Here is a 20,291-nt window from a genome sequence, read left to right on the forward strand (position 1 = left end):
TTACTTACCCTTGTTCTCCTCGAGCTGCCTCTTGGCAAGGCCGAGCTCTTTCCTGGACCCCTCGAGGTCCTGCTTCAGTACGGCGACCTCCGCAGTCAGTGCGGCGGACGCCAGCAGTGAAGCCTGCATATGCATATTGACACACTTATATTAGACTCTTGCGATATTATTTGATCCTCTGTTCGGCTTTTCTTTGTGAACACCGAACAAAGCATCAGGGGCTACTGTCAATGCGGTAATATTTCTACTACATTTTAAAACAATTACCTCGAAGCCTGTTAGAATGCTGGCACAGGCTTCAGTCAATCCGCTCTTGGCGGACTGAACCTTCTGGATCACCTCGCTCATGATAGTGCGGTGCTCCTCGTCGATGGAAGCGCTGCGAAGCGCTTCCAGCAGACTGTCCGGCGCCTCTGGATGGACAGAGGTCACCGGCACAGGCGTCTTTCCCCTCTTAGAAGGAGGCCGCATGCCCGAGCCCGGAACCGCTGGAGGGTCCGGCGCGGTGTTCGGCTAAGGGCCGAACTCGGAGCTCTCAGGGGCCCCGTCCCCTCGACTCTCGGAGTCCGAAAGGTCGCCTTGAGGCGCCTCCGGGACTGTCTCCCCTCGATCCGGTGCCTCTTGAGACAACACCTCGGCGTCGTCGGCATGATGAGGGGAGGTGGCGGTCGGGACTGGATCGCTATCCATGTCCGACAAGCCCAAGGAGTCGTCCGATGATACCTCGATATTGGCTCGTGGTGGCCTGCATAATTATGTTCGGTGATTAGGGAAAACAGTGTGCCGAAGGAATTCCATGAGTTACTCTGGTATCCGAATACTTACGATCTCCCCGGGGGCTTGGCCCTGGGCAACCACTCGTCTTCGCCTTCGTCGGCGGCGGTGGAACTGTCCGGAAGGAGAGTCCTTCCCTTCTTGGACCCTCCGGCCTCCCCAGTTGGGGCGGCCTTCCTTTTCCTGTCTCCCCCAGCCGGTGGGGGAGCATCTTCTTCTTCTTGCTCATCTTCGGGGGAAGAGTGCGCCGCAGAGTCATCAGAAGGTGAGTCCGACGACGCCTGGCGTCGGGAACTCTTTCGGGTTCCCTTGGCCTTCTTGGTCTTCTCCGGCACCGTATAAGGGGTCGGAGTCAACATCTTTGCCAAAAGAGCGCTACGGGGCCTTCAGGCAAAGGAGCCGGACGGTCGATCTGTCCGGCCATCTTCTGCCAGTCCTGTCAAAGGTACGGGAGTTTAGATCCCGCATAGAGTCAATCTATAAAAAAATAAGTATCCTGTGAAAGGTAAAGCATCTTACCGCACTGGCTTGGCGCTTTGCGCTGAATCCGCGATCCTCAGTAATAGGAGGGGGACCTCGACACTTTTGAACAGCACCCTCCAGGCATCTTCATGAGTCGTGTCGAAGAGCCTGTTCAGAGTTCGGTGCTGCGTCGGGTCAAACTCCCACAAATTGAACTCCCGTTGTTAGCACGGGAGGATCCGGCGGATGAGCATAACTTGGACTATGTTGACAAGCTTGAGCTTCTTGTTCACCATGTTTTGAATACATGTTTGGAGTTCGGTCAGCTCTTCCGAACTACCCCAGGACAGGCCCTTCTCTTTCCAGGAGGTGAGCCGCATGGGGATGCTAGATCGGAACTCGGGGGGCGCTGCCCATACAGGGTCGCGCGGCTCGGTGATGTAGAACCACCCCGATTGCCACCCCTTTATGGTTTCCACAAAGGAGCCCTCGAGCCATGTTACGTTGGGCATCTTGCCCACCATGGCGCCTCCGCACTCCGCCTGGCGGCCACCCACCACCTTCGGCTTGACATTGAAGGTCTTCAGCCATAAGCCGAAGTGGGGCTTGATGCGGAGGAAGGCCTCGCACACGACGATAAACGCCGAGATGTTGAGGACGAAGTTCGGGGCCAGATCGTTGAAATCCAGGCCGTAATAGAACATGAGCCCCCGGACGAATGGATGGAGAGGGAATCCCAGTCCGTGGAGGAAATGGGTGAGGAATACTACCCTCTCATGGTGCCTGGGGGTGGGGATGAGCTGCCCCTCATCTGGGAGCCGGTGCGCGATGTCGTCGGGCAGGTATCCTGCTCTCCTCAGTTTCTTCATGTCCCCCTCCGTGACGGAGGAGACCATCCACCTGCCTCCCGCTCCGGACATGGTTGGAGAAGGTTGAGGTGGGAAGTGTGGACTTGGGCGCTAGAGCTCGAGTGTGCGAAAACGGATGAGCAAAGGAGGAAGAAGGCGTGGATAGAAAGGTGAATCCTTATCCCTTTATATGGGCGGACGAAGCTAAGCGTCCCCACTTGCCTAGTAAAACTCGCTTATCCCCCAAGCGCCGCAATTGATGGCGTAGTTGGGTTACCCACGCCCGTATTGATGAGAATCCCGTAATAAGGGGACACGATCTCTGCTTTGACAAGACATGTCGAAAAGCTGCCTCGCGTTATGTGCGGGGCTGGTTAAAGGAAACGGTTCGAATAATCACTGGGCCATGACATAACTTCATGCTGCCAAAACAAGCCAGCAAATTAGATCTGCGAAAATATTATTCTCTCTACGGTAGAATGTGGAACTTATTTTGCAGGGTCGGACACTATCCTCGTATTCAAATTCTTCTGTGATGTATTCGGAGAAGGAACCCGCCTTGCAATGTCGAAGACAATATTGCGCGCCGGACTCATCGTCATTGAAGCCTGGTTCAGGGGCTACTGCGGGAGTCCTGGATTAGGGGGTCTCCGGACAGCCGGACTATCTCCATTGGCCGGACTGTTAGACTATGAAGATACAAGATTGAAGACTGCATCTCGTGTCCGGATGGGACTCTACTTGGCATGGAAGGCAAGCTAGGCAATACGGATATGGATATCTCCTCCTTTGTAACCGACCTTGTGTAACCCTAACCCTCTCCGGTGTCTATATAAACCGAAGGGTTTTAGTCCGTAGGACAACAATCACAACATGCAATCATACCATAGGCTAGCTTCTAGGGTTTAGCCTCTCCGATCTCGTGGTAGATCTACTCTTGTACTACCCATATCATCAATATTAATCAAGAAGGACGTAGGGTTTTACCTCCATCAAGAGGGCCCGAACCTGGGTAAAACATCGTGTCCCCTGCCTCCTGTTACCATCCGGCCTAGACGCACAGTTCGGGACCCCCTACCCGAGATCCGCCGGTTTTGACACCGACAGTGGGTAAACAAATTACTGTTGAGCAATTGACAGAATTGAGCATAGTTATGAGAATATCTAGGTATGATCATGTATATAGGCATCACGTCCGAGACAAGTAGACCGACTCCTGCCTGCATCTACTACTATTACTCCACACATCGACCGCTATCCATCATGCATCTAGAGTATTAAGTTCAAAAAAGAACAGAGTAACACTTTAAGCAAGATGACATGATGTAGAGGGATAAACTCATGCAATATGAAATAAACCCCACCTTGTTATCCTCGATGGCAACAATACAATACGTGCCTTGCTACCCCTACTGTCACTGGGAAAGGACACGACAAGATTGAACCCAAAGCTAAGCACTTCTCCCATTGCAAGAAAGATCAATCTAGTAGGACAAAAAAACTGATAATTCGAAGAGACTTGCAAAGATAACCAATCATACATAAAAGAATTCAGAGAAGATTCAAATATTGTTCATAGATAAACTTGATCATAAACCCACAATTCATCGGTCTCAACAAACACACCGCAAAAGAAGATTACATTGAATAGATCTCCACAAGAGAGGGGGAGAACTTTGTATTGAGATCCAAAAAGAGAGAAGAAGCCATCTAGCTAATAACTATGGACCCGAAGGTCTGAAGTAAACTGCTCACACTTCATCGGAGAGGCTGTGGTGTTGATGTAGAAGCCCTCCGTGATCGACGCCCCCTCCGACGGAGCTCCGAAAAAGGCCCCAAGATGGGATCTCACGGATACAGAAAGTTACGGCGGTGGAATTAGGGTTTTGGCTCCGTATCTGGTAGTTTGTGGGTACGTAGGTATAAATAGGAGGAAGAAGTACGTCAGTGGAGCAACATGGGCCCCACGAGGGTGGAGGGTGCGCCTAGGGGGGTAGGCGCGCCCCCTACCTCGTGCCCTCCTGGTTGCTTTCTTGACGTAGGGTCCAAGTCCTCTGGATCATGTTTGTTCCGAAAATCATGTTCCTGAAGGTTTCATTCCGTTGGGACTCCATTTGATATTCTTTTTTTGCGAAACTCTGAAATAGGAAAAAACAGCAATTCTGGGTTGGGCCTCCGGTTAATAGGGTAGTCCCAAAAATAATATAAAAGTGTATAATAAAGCCCAATAATGTCCAAAACAGGATATAATATAGCATGGAACAATCAAAAGTTATAGATACGTCGGAGACGTATCATGCCTCAAGGCGAGTTTCTGATTCGAAGGAAGCTCAATCCCTACGTCAACCCTAGGGAGATCACAAGGGGGAATGACCTTTTCTGGACCAAGCAACAAAACCTTATCTTCTTGGATGTGATCAAGGCCAAGCAAAACACCTATGTGCTAGTGAAGTGGATTGACATGAATCATATGAAGAAGGACAACAATCGGGCATACTTTGGTGAGCCTGTGGATATGGTGGAGCAGTTTAGCATTGGGGAGTTTCTCACGTTCCACATGGACTTTACCTTGCATCCATGCTTAGTGTCATTTATATTGTTGCAAGGATTGCCTGGTCTATAAAATATAGGGGGAGTGTTGATCCATGTATGTGTGCCATGCAGTCCAAAGCGTATCTATAAAGTGCACACATCTAGGGGGAGCCTGTCTATATTTTATAGATGTTTGGGTTTGCTTATTGTCGGTGTCAAAACCGGCGGATCTCGGGTAGGGGGTCCCGAACTGTGCATCTAGGCCGGATGGTAACAGGAGGCAGGGGACACAATGTTTTACCCAGGTTCGGGCCCTCTTGATGGAGGTAAACCCTACGTCCTGCTTGATTAATATTGATGATATGGGTAGTACAAGAGTAGATCTACCACGAGATCAGAGAGGCTAAACCCTAGAAGCTAGCCTATGGTATGATTGTATGTTGTGATTGTCGTCCTATGGACTAAATCCCTTCGGTTTATATAGACATCGGAGAGGGTTAGGGTTACACAAGGTTTGTTACAAAGGAGGAGATATCCATATCCGTATTGCCTAGCTTGCCTTCCACGCCAAGTAGAGTCCCATCCGGACACGAGACGCAGTCTTCAATCTTGTATCTTCATAGTCTGACAGTCCGGCCAATGGAGATAGTCCAGCTGTCCGGAGACCCCCTAATCCAGGACTCCCTCGGTAGCCCCTGAACCAGGCTTCAATGACGATGAGTCCGGCGCGCAGTGTTGTCTTTGGCATTGCAAGGCGGGTTCCTTCTCCGAATACATCACAGAAGAATTTGAATACGAGGATAGTGTCCGACCCTGCAAAATAAGTTCCACATACCGCCGTAGAGAGAATAATATTTTTGCAAATCCAATTTGCTGACTTGTTTTGGCAGCATGACGTTATGTCATGGCCCGATGATTATTCGAACCGTTTTTCAACCAGCTCCACACATAACGCGAGGCGGTTTCTTGACACGTCTTGTCAAAGCAGAGATCGTGTTCCCCCAATTACGGGATTCTCATTAATGTGGTCGTGGGTAACCCAACCGTGTCTAGGACTCCTAGATTATAGGCAAGTCCTAAACGGCTACGAAGAGGACGCTTGATATTCACCCTCTTTATAAAGGGACAAGGCTTTCGCTTTTTCCCTCTCGTGCTCAATCAAACCCTTCCCCCGCCTCGAGTTCCAACACCCAAAGCCCAGGTTAGGTGCTCCGGATCTTCAATCATGTCTGGATTCAGCCTTCAAGGCCGATGGATGCCCTCCTCCGTGACGGAAGAGGACATCAAGAAGTTGAGGGAGGCCAGATACATGACCGCCGAGGTTTCGCATCGGCTTCCTGCTTGAGGGCAGGTCGTCCCTACTCCCGAACCCAATGAGAACGTCGTGTTCGTCTCCCACTTCCTCCGAGGCCTAGGCCTCACTCTGGATCCCTTCATCAGGGGTTTGATGTTCTATTACGGGCTAGATTTCCACGATCTAGCTCCGGACTCCTTTCTCCACATCTCGTCATTTATTGTCGTGTGTGAGGCCTTCCTCCGCATTACCCCTCACTTCGGCCTGTGGCTCAAGACCTTTGAAGTGAGGCCGAAGATGATCGAGGGGCAACATGCAGCGTGCGGAGGTGCATCAATAGGCAAGATGGCAGGAGCTCCCTGGCCGAAAGGTTCCTTTCCAGAGGTGTCCGAATTATGGCAACAGGAGTGGTTTTACGTCACAGCTCCTAGAAGTGCCAAGTGGGCGGCTGCCCCCGCTTTCCGCTCGGGCCCCCCACCACGACTAATGTCATGGATTAGCAGAGGTCTGAGCTGGGGTCCAACCAAGGACGTGCCTATACTGCAAAGCCGCATTCGAGATCTCTTCGAGGGAGATTTTAATTTGGTCGTGGTAATGCAAGTTATGCTGGTTCGTCAAGTCCAGCCTTGCAAATGCCGGCCCCTTTGCTTGTGGGAGTTCAACCTAGAAGGACCGCGTGCCATTCAAAGTTTCCTCGGCCTGACGCACGAGGAGATGTACAGGTAATTCTTCGGACCTCAAATAGAGTGTGCGGATGCTACTGAGGACGTGGGCCTGAGCAATAACCGCTCCGTCGAACAAGTAAGAAATCCTCTAGCCAAACACACTATCCTTTATTCATCATGAAGTTATTTCTGAGAGATCGCTCTTCGACCAGGACTAGCTAACAAAGGCGAAGATGATTCGGTGTTCGGCCCCCCTCCCTGAGGGTTTGGAAAATCCGGTATTGGAAAAGATGCTCGAGCTCGCACCTTGCCCGGAGCCCTCGAAGGAAGATACAGGGGGGAATAATATGGGCGGAAGCGGGCCCCCATCGCTGCCAGTTCCAACCGAGGGAATGAGCGCCTCCTTAAAGGAGGATAACCGGGGGAGGAAGAGGACTACTTTCGAGGATCCGGAAGCTGAGGCCTCCAAACGAGAGAAGAAGTCTCCAACAGAGGGTCCTGCCTCGGGGGGTGCTCTTGCCACACAAAGTCCGCGGGGGGATCAGCCCTCCAACGAGTCGTAAGTGATCCAAAAAATACTTTAATAGTAAAGGTATACTATCTTTCTTCTGAGAAAATAACCACCGCATATATCTTGCAGTTCGGGTCTTAGCCCTTTTCAGCTGAGCTCGTCTTCGGGGGATCTTCTTCCGGAGATGATGGAGAGCGAAACGCCTCCCCCGGACTCCTCCGCTCAAGAAGCGGGCGACCCCGAAGTGTCGTCACGGAGGGCCTCTCCGGATCCGGTGAGGCCAGAAGATAATCCCATAGACCCCCGAAGTCCCCAGCGTCCGGCTCCCGAAGAGAGCAAACAAAAGAGTCCGGCACCATCTGGTATGCGGTCGGACGTTCTGAGGGAGCTGTTGGGGCGAGCGGACATCTCAGAAGAACACCGTACGCTGATGGGTACGGTGATGGAAAGAATTTCGTCCGCCGAAAGCGGATTACATGAAGCCTTTATGAGTCTAGTGACAGGCTTTGAGGTACGTGAGATAATATGTGATAGTACCGCACATGTTAGGTGTGCCCTGTGTAGATAGTAGCCCCTGAGACTCTAGTTGTCGTCAAGAACGGCGGCGAACAGAGGATCATAGTCCCAGGCAATAACCAGACTGCCTTTATATGCAGGTGGTGGAAGCTCCGGTGGCTAGCCGGACTAGTGAGTTTGCCGAATTAAAACGGCAACTGGATGCGGCAGACGCCGACATCGAGCTTGTTAACAAGCGGCTTGACGAATCACAGGGTAAGTAATGTTTTTTGGTGAATGTCACACAATAAGAGCGGCATGATGCCAGTATCTTTAATATGTTGTGACTGCAGACAGAGCTGCCACCGTGGAGACCCTTCGGGCGGAACTCGCCCGAGCCAAGGAACAAGCGAGGGTTAGTAATGCGGCTGCTTTGAAGGCGGCCGAACAGTTAAGAGCCGAGAAGGCCGCCCATTGCGAAAGCAAAGAAAAGATGTCCAAGATGGCCGTAGAATTAAAAGGCACTGCCGACCGTTGCCAGTTCCTTGAAGAAGAGAACCGAGTGAAGGCAGCGGACCTTGAGAAGGCCACTATGGCGACTAAAGACAGTCGCTCTGCTATGAGGGCGAAGAAGGAGGAGTTGCGCGAAGCTGGGGATATTGCGGCTGGGAAGCCCTTTCTGCTGCAGAGGAAGTTCGGAGATCCGCGGTATGCCCCTCTGGATCGGCTGTGGAGTTCGGCAGACGCATATATGGACTTGGCGGCGAGCGTTGTTGATGCGGTCGAATACTTCCAAGATCAATCAGATCGTGAAGTGGACAAACTATTCTGGTCGCAATTCAACGTTCCAGAGCGTCCGCTTCCCTTGACTGAGCAGCTAGCCGAATGGGCCGAACTTAATAGGTTGTCCGGACTCGCCATGAGGTCTGTTGTAGATCATTTGTGGCCGGAGAAGCCGAAGCCGAACAGCTATTTCAGCTTAGTGCAGCAGTTCCTTGGTGCGGTGCCGCGCATCAACGCGATGAAGAGGTCAGCATGCATAGAAGGCTCGCAGATGGCCTTTGCCCGTGTCAAGGCATACTGGGCGGAGATGGATGCTACCACTGTTGCGGCGCAAGGTTCGGCCATAGGTCGAGTAGCTGCTGAGCACTATTTTGAAGAGGTTCTTGAGGGTGCTCGTTTGATAGAGTCCCAGTGCTCGAAGAATATTATGTTTGAATGACATGTATTCCCATTGTAAACACAATGTTTTTATAAAATATAGTAAGGCTGTATTTATACTTTTGCCGGAAAGTAATGTGATGCCTCCTGTGCGGCCGTTTGCGTATATATGTATATAACTTGAAAGATTGCAGTCGTCGGCTTCAACCCCCACGCATATAATGCGGAGGTGCTCGCAAAAAATGCGTGTTCACACTTAACCCAACGTCTTGGTCCTATTAAGGAGGTGATAGCGCAGCGAACGAGGCAACCGGACTATAATGCTTTAACACTTTCACTTAGCCATAGGAGTTTGACAATGGGGCTACTAGATAGCCCCTGGTGCCTCCGCACTCTCCCGATCTCAGGGTGCGTACATGCCTGGCCGGAAAACGGCCCTTCATTAAGGCGGAGGAATTCTAACATTCCGATAGGTCATCGAGTGGTTGACCAGTCTCACGTTATATCATGATAGTCAGTTTTCGGCTTTCTCTACTGAGGTGCTCGTCCGGATGAACCAGGGCACAATCGCAGTAGTTCTCCTGGTGCTGCGTTAGCCGATAAAGTGGAACGTAAGGCACAAAAACACAGGAGCCGGGCAAACCCAACATTTGACCAAAGACAATGATTCGGAGCTGATGCATATAAGGCCAAACTCGCGACGCCGAACACTGCCTAAGGTATTCGGTCTTTATGGTATAAATCGGGCCTAAATAGTGCCCTTTGTAAGAAGCCCCTTGTGTCCAGGTACGTGCATTATTCTGACGCGGCCACATGCCAAGACGTCAGCATCCTTCTCAATTGTACTGAGAATTCGAGGGATGTGTATCAACAAGAGACAGTAAAAAAGGTTTACGCAGGGTCTTAATCTAAAAAGAATCCTTGGAGCGGGTCCCTGCTGCACGTCTACGCCTGTGTCTCCGTTGTGCTGTATCCTGGACGGGTGTAGCGCGATGATCATCTGCAAAAAGATAGTTTTTAAAGAAACCATGTATAACTAAAAATGAGTAGAAATTGCCACTTGTCTGCGCGCGTTGAGCCCCTTGTATTTGTAATAGGGGTGTGGCCATCAATCCGGTACAAATTACATATAGCAGCGCCGGACTCGTCTAACCGCGACCGTGGTCTTGACGACCTATCAAATGCTTTAGTTGGTGAGGCCGTTTTTTAGTGTGCGGCTGCCATTCTCTTCGGCGCGCAAAGATCGCTTAATACTTCCGTTCACTGTAATGATGCCGCGTGGACCGGGCATCTTGAGCGTCAGGGAAGCGTAATGTGGTATTGCATTAAAGCAAGCAAAAGCTTCGCGTCCAAGTAGTGCTTGATAGCCACTTTGGAACGGAGCGATGTGGAAGGTTAAATGTTCGCTACGGAAGTTATCGGTGAAGCCGAATATAACCTTTAGTAGCAGGGAGCCCGTGCAATGAGCCCCTGGGCCTGGCATTACTCCTTTAAAGGTAGTATTGTTATGGCAAATTTTCATTGGGTCTATCCCCATTTCGCGGATTGTATCCTGGTATATCAGGTTGAGACTGCTGCCACTGTCCATCAGGACTCGTGTGAAGTGGTATCCGTCAATTATTGGGTCTAATACCAGGGCAGCCCATCCTGCACGCTGGATACTTGCTGAGTAATCACGATGGTCGAAAGTGATCGGTTGAGACAACCAGTGGCAGGACTCCGCGGTGATATGCCTTTGGGCATATTTTTCTGGGAGTGTTGTTTTGTTTCTCCCCTTGATCATGTGTAACATGTTTACTGTTTTGACTTCTGGTGGAAATTTCTTTTGTTCCCCAGTGTCTTGCTTGAGAGGCTCATCCTCGTCTTCGCTTGGTGTATCCTCCCCCTTGTGTACGGCGTTGAGCTTGCCGGACTGCTTGAAGACCCAACATTCTCTGTGGGTATGATTAGCGGGTTTACCAGGGGTGCTATGGATCTGACATATTTGGTCCAGAATTTTGTTTAGGCTAGACAATTCGTCTCTGGTGCCTTTAAAGGGCGGCTTTTGCTGACCTGGCCGAGAGCTTTTGAATCCGGCATTTACTGTTGTGCTCTTCGTGCTGTCTTCTTTATTCCAGCGTTTGTTATTGTTGTTGCGCCGTAATTTCCCATTTCCATCTCTAACTTCAGATGTACTGGGGTCGCTGGTGCTGCATCTGGCTAGCCAGCTGTCCTCACCCGCGCAAAAGCAGGTCATGAGGCTTGTTAATGCTGCCATTGTTCTCGGCTTTTCTTGGCTGAGGTGTCTGGCAAGCCATTCATCACGGACGCTATGCTTAAAAGCTGCCAAGGCTTCGGCGTCCGGACAGTTGACAATTTGGTTCTTTTTAGTAAGAAACATGTTCCAAAGCTTTCGGACTGACTCTCCGGGCTGTTGAGTTATATGACTCAAATCATCCGCGTCCGAAGGTCGGACATAAGTCCCTTGAAAATTTGCCCGAAAGGCGTCTTCGAGCTCTTCCCAGCTTCTAATGGAGTTTTCGAGGAGGCTTTTAAGCCAGTGACGAGCTGCCCTTTGAGCTTGAGGGGTAAGTACTTGATGGCGTGGAGATCATCTCCTCGAGCCATATGGATATGGAGGATATAGTCCTCAATCCAGACCCCAGGGTCTGTTGTTCCGTCGTATGCCTCTACGTTTACGGGTTTAAATCCCTCTGGAAATTCATGGTCCAGCACCTCATCGGTGAAACATAGGGGGTGTGCGGCACCCCTATATCTGGGTGTACCGCGTTGTTCGGATGTTTGTTGTGTTACATCGTATGCTGGGACGCGCTTGCGTGGTCCATAGATGGATCTAGTTGCGCCGTCCTTTTGGTGCGAGCCTCGCGTGGATCGCGTATTGGCTTGTGAGTGGCGTTGTTTGCCGCTCTATGTTGGTCGTGAAGTCGTCTATCCGGCCAGGTGGCCGTTTTGATTTTTGATTGTGGGGGGTCTGAGGCCTCCTCATGGAATTCAGGTAGCAACTTCCGCTTTGGGTAGCTCTTGGTGGGGCGATTGCCGCCGTACTTCGCTGCTGTGTTGAGTACTTTACTCCATCTGATTTGGAGTGTGTCCTGCGCAGCCTTGAGCCTTTGCTTCTGCTTTTTCAGACTCCTCGCGGTGGCAACAAGCCTTTGACGGGCATTCTGCTGCTCCGGGTGCCTGTCCGACGTTATGTCGTCCGGACTATTATCTTTGACAGAATTGGTTTGTTCGGTTTGATTCTCTGTATTGCCGTGGTCTGGCAGTGGTTCGCCCTGCTGCAATGCTGGGTCTGTATGATCATTATTTCTGTCGAGGCGGGATTTGGGGCGGAGCTTGCGCCGCCGCTTTGACTGCTTCTCGAGGGAACAAGCCTTCGGTGCGTCCTTCCGTTCCTCGTCGTCGTCTTCTTTTGGTGTGTCCACCATGTATACGTCATATGATGAGGTGGACGTCCAGCGCTCTGTGAGCGGTGGTTCCTCTTCGCCTCCCGCATCGTCGTCCATACCGTCGATGTCTTCAGAGTCGAAGTCAAGCATGTCGGTTGAGGCATCGACAGTGGCTATTAAGTGGGTGGTGGGTGGGCGTCGAATTTCTTCATCGTCCGCATCCCAATCCTGTTGGCCATAAGCCGGCCAGGGCTCTCCTGACAAAGAGAGAGACCTTAGTGAATTCAGAATGTCACCGAAGGGCGAGTGCAGAAAGATATCCGCGGCGGTGAATTCCATGATCGGCGCCCAATCGGATTCGATTGGCAGGGGCGCGGGCGGTTCGGAGTCAGAAAAAGAGTCCGGCACCTTGGAGTCACGGGCTGCGCAGAGGATTATGCTGGTGTTCGGCTTGATCGCTGTTGAGACTGCAGCCCCTGAGGCGATGCTTAACCACCCGTCCTCGATTGGCGCAGTTGGCTCCGAGCTAAGGGTCGGAGCTGATGCGGGCGCGGCCTCTGGGGTACTGTTCGGCGGCAGAGCTAGGTCATACCCATCGTGACAGTGCGGCGTGCCCGGCTGTGGCTCGAATCCGTCGAAGATCAAGTCTCCGTGGATGTCGGCCGTGTAGTTCAAACTTCCAAATCTGACCTGACGGCCAGGGGCGTAGCTTTCAATCTGCTCCAGATGGCCAAGCGAATTAGCCCGCAGTGCAAAGCCACCGAATACGAAGATCTGTCTGGGGAGAAAAGTCTCACCCTGGACCGCATCGCTATCGATGATAGTAGGAGCCATCAAGCCTAACGGTGACGACATAGAGGAACTCTCAATGAAAGCACCAATGTCGGTGTCAAAACCGGCGGATCTCGGGTAGGAGGTCCCGAACTGTGCGTCTAGGCCGGATGGTAACAGGAGGTAGGGGACACAATGTTTTACCCAGGTTCGGGCCCTCTTGATGGAGGTAAAACCCTACGTCCTGCTTGATTAATATTGATGATATGGGTAGTACAAGAGTAGATCTACCACGAGATCAGAGAGGCTAAACCCTAGAAGCTAGCCTATGGTATGATTGTATGTTGTGATTGTCGTCCTACGGACTAAAACCCTTCGGTTTATATAGACACCGGAGAGGGTTAGGGTTACACAAGGTCGGTTACAAAGGAGGAGATATCCATATCCGTATTGCCTAGCTTGCCTTCCACGCCAAGTAGAGTCCCATCCGGACACGAGACGCAGTCTTCAATCTTGTATCTTCATAGTATAACAGTCCGGCCAATGGAGATAGTCCGGCTGTCCGGAGACCCCCTAATCCAGGACTCCCTCACTTATGTTCAGTTTATATCCTTATGTGCAAATCCAGTATTGTCATCAGTCCACCAAAAAGGGGGAGATTGTAAGGGCATATTTCTCCCTATGTGGTTTTGGTGATTGATGACAATGCATTTGCAGACTAATCGTGTGCATTGAGCATTTCAGATATCTCCTGTCTAGGCACAAGACGATTCGGTGCCCCTCGGAGCCTATCGAAGACGGTGTTTCTCTACATTTCTTTTCGGTGGATTTGAGTCGTAGGGAAGCCGTACTATTAAGAGGGGGTCCACTTCGGAAAGGTTAGGGTGGAATCAACACATACATATTGTTCCTTTGCACCACCTTTCCTTCGCTTCATTGGAGCACCGGTCGTTTTTCCCTTGTCTATGCGAAGATGAAGGCCTCCAAGTGTTATAGTTCTGTGGCGCGCGGTAGTACTGCTCAAGGAGCAGTAGTACCACAGCGGTCCACAGTAGTACCGCCTAGGGCAGCGGTAGTACCGCGTCAAGTGGTACTACCGCTCCTGGCCAGCTGTAGTACCGTGGCCCCTAGCCCAAAATGCTGGCACGCATGGAAGTAGGTGCGGAAGTAATTTTTTACTTCCGCGCCCTACGCGGTAGTACCGCTCCCTGTGAGCGGTAGATTTTCGCATAGACCGAAACTCAGCAGAAGTAGCCATGGATGTAACTTTATTAGTCTGTGCCTTCCCAGCCCAGTTGAACCCTGCCTTGCGGTAGTGCCGCAAGGACATGCGGTAGTACCGCTCCGGTGGTTCTATCGCTCGTTGCTATATGCAACAGGGCGTCGTCTGGTCTCTACCGCACGAGCGGTAGTACCGCACCATCATGCGGTAGTATCACACATCTGTGCGGTAGTACCATATGCCGCGGGCTGAATAAGTGGGTAATGGTTGGATATTTTCCCCCACTATATAAAGGGGGTCTTCTTCCCCAAGTTGACAACCTCTGCCCTCCCTAAGCTCCATTGTTGCTCAAAGCTCCATTTTTGCCCTATCTCTCTCCATAGCCAATCAAACTTGTTGATTTTCTAGGGATTAGTTGAGAAGGCTCCGATCTACACTTCCACAAAGAGAAATTTGATTCCCCCCACTAATCCCTTGCGGATCTTGTTACTCTTGGGTATTTGAGCACCCTAGACGGTTGAGGTCACCGCGGAGCCATATTCCATTGTGGTGAAGCTTCGTGGTGTCGTTGGGAGCCTCCGATTAAGTTTTGGAGATTGCCCCAACCTTGTTTGTAAAGGTTCGGTTGCCGCCTCCAAGGGCACCAATAGTGGAATCACGACATCTCGCATTGTGTGAGGGCGTGAGGAGAACACGGTGACCCTAGTGGCTCCTTGGGGAGCATTGTGCCTCCACACCGCTCCAACGGAGACGTACTTCCTTTCAAAAGGAAGGAACTTCGGTAACACACCCTCGTCTCCACCGGCTCCACTCTTGGTTATCTCTTACCTTTACTTGTGCAAGCTTATATTGTGTTGTATCCCTTGCTTGCACGTGTGCTTGTTGTTGTTGCATCATATACGTTGCTCACCTAGTTGCATATCTAGACAACCTACTTTGATGCAAAGTTTGATTTGGTAAAGAAAAGCTAAAAATTGTTAGTTGCCTATTAACCCCCCTCTAGTCAACTATATCGATCATTTCATCATGTCTACATAGTTCTCGAACCCGTAGGGTCCGCACGCTTAACGTTCGATGACGATTTAGTATTATATGAGTTATGTGATTTGGTGACCAAATATTGTTCGAAGTCCCGGATGAGATCACGGACATGACGAGGAGTCTCAAAATGGTCGAGAGGTAAAGATTGATATATAGGATGACAGTATTCAGACACTGGAAGTGTTCCGGATACTATCGGGTATTTATCGGAGTACCGGGGGGGTTACCGGAACCCCCGGGGGAAAGATATGGGCCATAGGAGGGGAGCACACCAGCCGACAAGGGTGCCCCCCCCCAAGGAAGGAGGCCGAGTTGGAGATGGGAAAGAGGGGGTTCACCCCCCCCCTTTCCTTCTCTCCTTCCTCTTCCCCCCCCCCCCCCTCCGGAAATAAGGAAAGGGGGGAGGCCGAATTGGGGAGGACCCCAAGTAGGATTCCTCCTACTTGGGGCGCCCCATAGCTGCCTCCCCTCCCCTCCCACCTATATATATGTGGGGATTGGGCACCTAGAATACACAACATCAATTGTTAGCCGTGTGCGGCGCCTCCTCCGCAGTTTACACCCCCGGTCATAGTTCTATGATGCTTAGGTGAAGCCCTGCGAGAATCACTTCACCATCACCGTCACGACGCCGTCGTGCTGACGGAACTCATCTACTTCCTCGACACCTTGCTGGATCAAGAAGGCGAGGGACGTCATCGTGTTGAACATGTGCAGAACTCGGAGGTGTCGTGCGTTCGGTGCTTGATCGGTCGGAGCTAGAAGAAGTTCGACTACATCAACCGCGTTGTCAAACGCTTCCGCTTTCGGTCTACGAGGGTACGTAGACACACTCTTCCCCTCTCATTGTTATGCATCTCCTAGATAGATCTTGCGTGAGCGTATGAGCTTTTTTGAAATTGCATGCTATGTTTCCCAACAAAATCCATACCAACTACATTAGCTATTAGATATAGGGGGAGTGAATTTTGTATATGGAATTCATGTTGACCTTAAGGTTTTTCAATCATGAGTATGTTAGTTTGATTTCAAACATATTCTTGAATTGGTTAGTAGGAATTAATGAAGTTGATGGTGGATTTGTGTGCTTTGGAATGGTAAGGGAGTTGTTTTGGTCATCTTTGGCTGGGTGATGTCACGTTTCCCTTTTTACCATTTTTATTTAGTTACTTATTTGACTAGTTTTTGTTTTTCTATTTTTGTGATGAAAAGTTATTTTGCTTGTTTGGTGTGTAGATATTCATCAGGAGTTTGTGTTAGATGGATTCTTGTTATACCGGGGAAACTATGTGTCGGTACTAAAACCAACTGATCTCTGGTAGGAGGTCCCGAGTTGTGGATCTGGGAACGATTGGTAACAGGAGATGATGTTTGCACAGGTTCAGGTCCTCTCGAAGAAGGAAAACCGTACGTCCTACTTTGATTATATTGATGTGATCGAGTATTGAGTACAAGATGATCTACCTTAAGATCTTATGTTGTGTTCTAAACCCTAAGGTGAGTAATTGCACCTCTACGGACTAAGCCCCTCTGTTTATATAGGCATCGGGGGTATCTAGGGTTACACATGGTCGGTTGCCAACTAGGAATAAACATGTCGAGTGCTGGAGTAGTCCTTACTATTAATACGGTTACTGTTCGTGCTACCATTGCTACTATTACCATTACTATCAAAACTATCAAACTATTGTGCTACTAAACATTTTGTTGCAGAGAAATAACTTTTTAGGTGTGGTTGAATTGACAATTCAACTTCTAAGGCCTATAAACATTCTTTGGCTCTCCTTGCGTCGAATCAATAATTTGGGTGAAATACCACCCTCGAAGACTGTCGCGATCCCCTATACTTGTGGCTAATCACTAATCAACGACAAAATCACATGTCGCAATTGGCATGGAAGCAAGAAGTGCATCTTTTTACTCATAATGAGACAATCAAGAACATCTTCTTTCAGTGCAAGTTTATGCATTTTAAGTGGCCGGTCATCCAAATAGTGTTCATTTTATTTCCGCACATAGGTGTTGCCAATATATATTGTCACTCGGTTGACGGAATATCAACTAGGTTTAGCACACTATAAAGATGGGAGTGTTTGCCTTACTATAGTCGCTTTGACTAAGTAAGGTTATTTTCGTTGTACGCATCGGCTTCATACGTGGTTTATGTTACATCGAACGAAGTATTGTCTGTTGTTCAAGGCTGTGTGTGCACGGTTGGGGTGGATGGCAAGAGAGATCTTACCCAATATGGGTGACAAGATAAATTTTCGGATTGATCTCCTTCTTCGACATATGCTGAGTGTTGGTCTCATACGACTTCACCGTTGCAATATTTCATTTTCGTTATTTTACTCGGACTTATTATGCTTGGTTGTGTGTATCTTGACTATGAGTATACATAGACTGGCGATCATTCTTAATGTTCTATATCCGTTTGATGCTATATTCTGAGTAAATAAAAAGTGTCTTTCATGGAAAACAAAAGCTATTTCTGCTGTTGCATGTGCTTCTGCCTCAGCGTGCAGAGCCGCGCGTGGATCCCCGGCCACGACGATATGATCGGGCGGGACAGGGATCCAGTGACTAGCCTCGGGCCAGTCACGCCGTGACTGGCGGGCGGCCAGCCGTTGGATCAGAGGGGGCGGCGGTTCAGATTGAATTCTGTAGCAGGAAACACCGTAGACGGTACTGTAGCAGAAAACACTGTGGAAAAGGGACACTGTAGAGAAAGCACGGTAGAACGGATACTGTTCATGCGGATCTGTCCGTCGATTCCAGATCGGACGGTATAGAGAGAAGCCAGTTACCGTACTGTTCATTGGTGACTTGTGACTAGCAAGTCACTGAATCTCGATCCGATCGGCCGTCCCCTTGCTTGCCGAAATTCGCTTTTTACCACGCTTATTTATTAAAATGCTTGCTTCAACTTCATGCAAGGCAGCACCCAAACAAAACAACGCCAAACGTGATCGGAGACGTGCCGTTTACCGCCCTAATTTTCTGCCCTGGCGCTACGTTCACACGCCACCGTAGCAGGGCATGCCCTCCGGCCCGGCCGCCGGAGGAGTAAAGTCTAAAATAAACCCTGAGATTATAGAGACCGACGTAAATGAACCCTAACCTTTAAATCCCTGAAGTCCGTACCCTGATCTCTCTAATCCTATTCTATCTGGACCCTGGATTTGTTTGGCACGCCAGGAAAAGCAAAATCCTGGCCGGGAACTCGCTCTCACAGGGGCGCGGGCCAACGCATCATCTTCTTCCTCGTTCACATCTCTGTCCTTGTGCTCTCCATGAATGGCAATAGGGTATACGCTAAACAACGTGCGCCCTCTCCCGCGGATGGCGCGGACGCCCGCCGCCAGTGTGTACTTCTCTTGCGACGACGGCTCCTGGAATCCTGGTAGGGTGATCTCCGAAGGTGCCGTGCCCAGCGAGGTGCCTGCGGCAGCCTAGTCGGCGGTGTGCCTGGTGAGGCGAGGACGCCGAAACGCCATTGCTTGCTGCAGATGTTGATCAAGGTCTGCACGGACATTTCTCTTTCATAGCCTTGGCCGGCGTCTTCTGCATCTCTCCGAGGTGAGCGGCGTGAGCCTGCTAGACGCCCAGACGTACGCGGCTTGGAGTGCGTCGTCCGAGGTGAGCCTGCTATCTAGCTGCGCTTGCCTACTCGCCACGCCTCAGCCTCATCGTACCGCGTCGCCATCCCCGCCGAGGGTGTCGACGGCTTGGCTTTCTGCCCCGCGTGCGTTTGTTTCACGTGCGTACGTGTACGTGTACGCATCTAGCCGCTGGTTAGAATCGATCCAGTAGCTTGCTGGCTTGTATGTGCGTGTATTCTTGTGTGTACTTGCTACTTGCACGCATTGATTATGGCTACTCACCCAGCCATAGGTGCTCGTTGACCACGGCTGCCACCAGGTCGGACTTGCCCAGGTGCAGCAAGTTGCTGAGGAGCTCCCGCCATCCGTGGCCTCTGCACCGCACCTCATCAGCCAGTGCTTGCCACCGTGCGGTGGATCGATAGGGGAGTGAACATGTGAGGAAGAGACTGGGAAAGTACATGCATATGACAGGTGGACCCATGTAGTAAGTGACAGTAGAGTTCAATCCCGGCTGGGATCGTGGCTTTCCTATTACACCAAATAAGATTGTACTCATACGGGGTTTAGATTGACTGGGATTTGTAAATACGAGGTACCAATTTCAGGGATTTAAAGGTAAGGATTCATCTGCGTCGGTCCATACAACTTCAGGGCGGAACCCACCGGGCAAAACGCCAAACCCAAACGCGCACCACCCAAACAAACAAAAACGGGATCCCACTGAGGGTTGACCGGCCGGTCTCGACGCCATGACACGGCCCCCATGCACGGCGATGAGGTGGCCTCCACGCCACGCACACGGTCGCTCAGCGCCACCATCAGTCCATCACCCTGCGTAGTGCTCCCTCCAATGATTCCCGTGGCGTCCCCTTTGTCAAAAGGAAATGAAAGTATTGCAGCTGTGACAGGGAGGCCTCGGCGTCCTCTGTTCACACGGGCACGTCCTAAGCATGGTCATAGGAGATACGTACTGTCGCCTCGTTTTTAATTAGGAGCTGAGATAAGATAATGCGTTGGGTGCCCTGATTGCAGATTGCCCCCCTTGGTTGCGCCGATTTGCGTGTGTGCCGACGTGTGAAAAGGCTTTTCCCGCGTGGTTTCAAGTGGGAGGGACGCTTTGTAGTAGTTTTAACATCATCATGGATGTGTGGATTGGTTTCACATAGTAAAAGTGTGCATGGTTAGGTTATACAGCTGGATCATCTGTGTAAAAACAATCTGTTGGAGATCCTTAGGGGGCAATGGACAAGAGCAGCAGCCTCTTCATCATGGCGATAGAACGTTTTGTTATTTATATTATTTTTTTGTAAGTAGTCAACACGTTGTATAAGCGGCAATCGGATCACATAGCATGGCACTCTCAACACCATTGCACCAGCTCAGCAAAAGAGTAAATCATTTGCCGCCCAATGTTAAAATAACGTAAACTCCACTGAGCAATAGAAAAGGGGTTCCTTGATGTTAAAGCTCTTGCAGGGCCAAGTTCAAGATTAGGCTGTCATAAAAGGACCAACATAAAAC

This window comes from Triticum urartu, chromosome 6A (genome assembly GCF_056163025.1).
Source record: "Triticum urartu cultivar PI428250 chromosome 6A, HENAU_Tu73, whole genome shotgun sequence".
Lineage (NCBI taxonomy): Eukaryota > Viridiplantae > Streptophyta > Magnoliopsida > Poales > Poaceae > Triticum > Triticum urartu.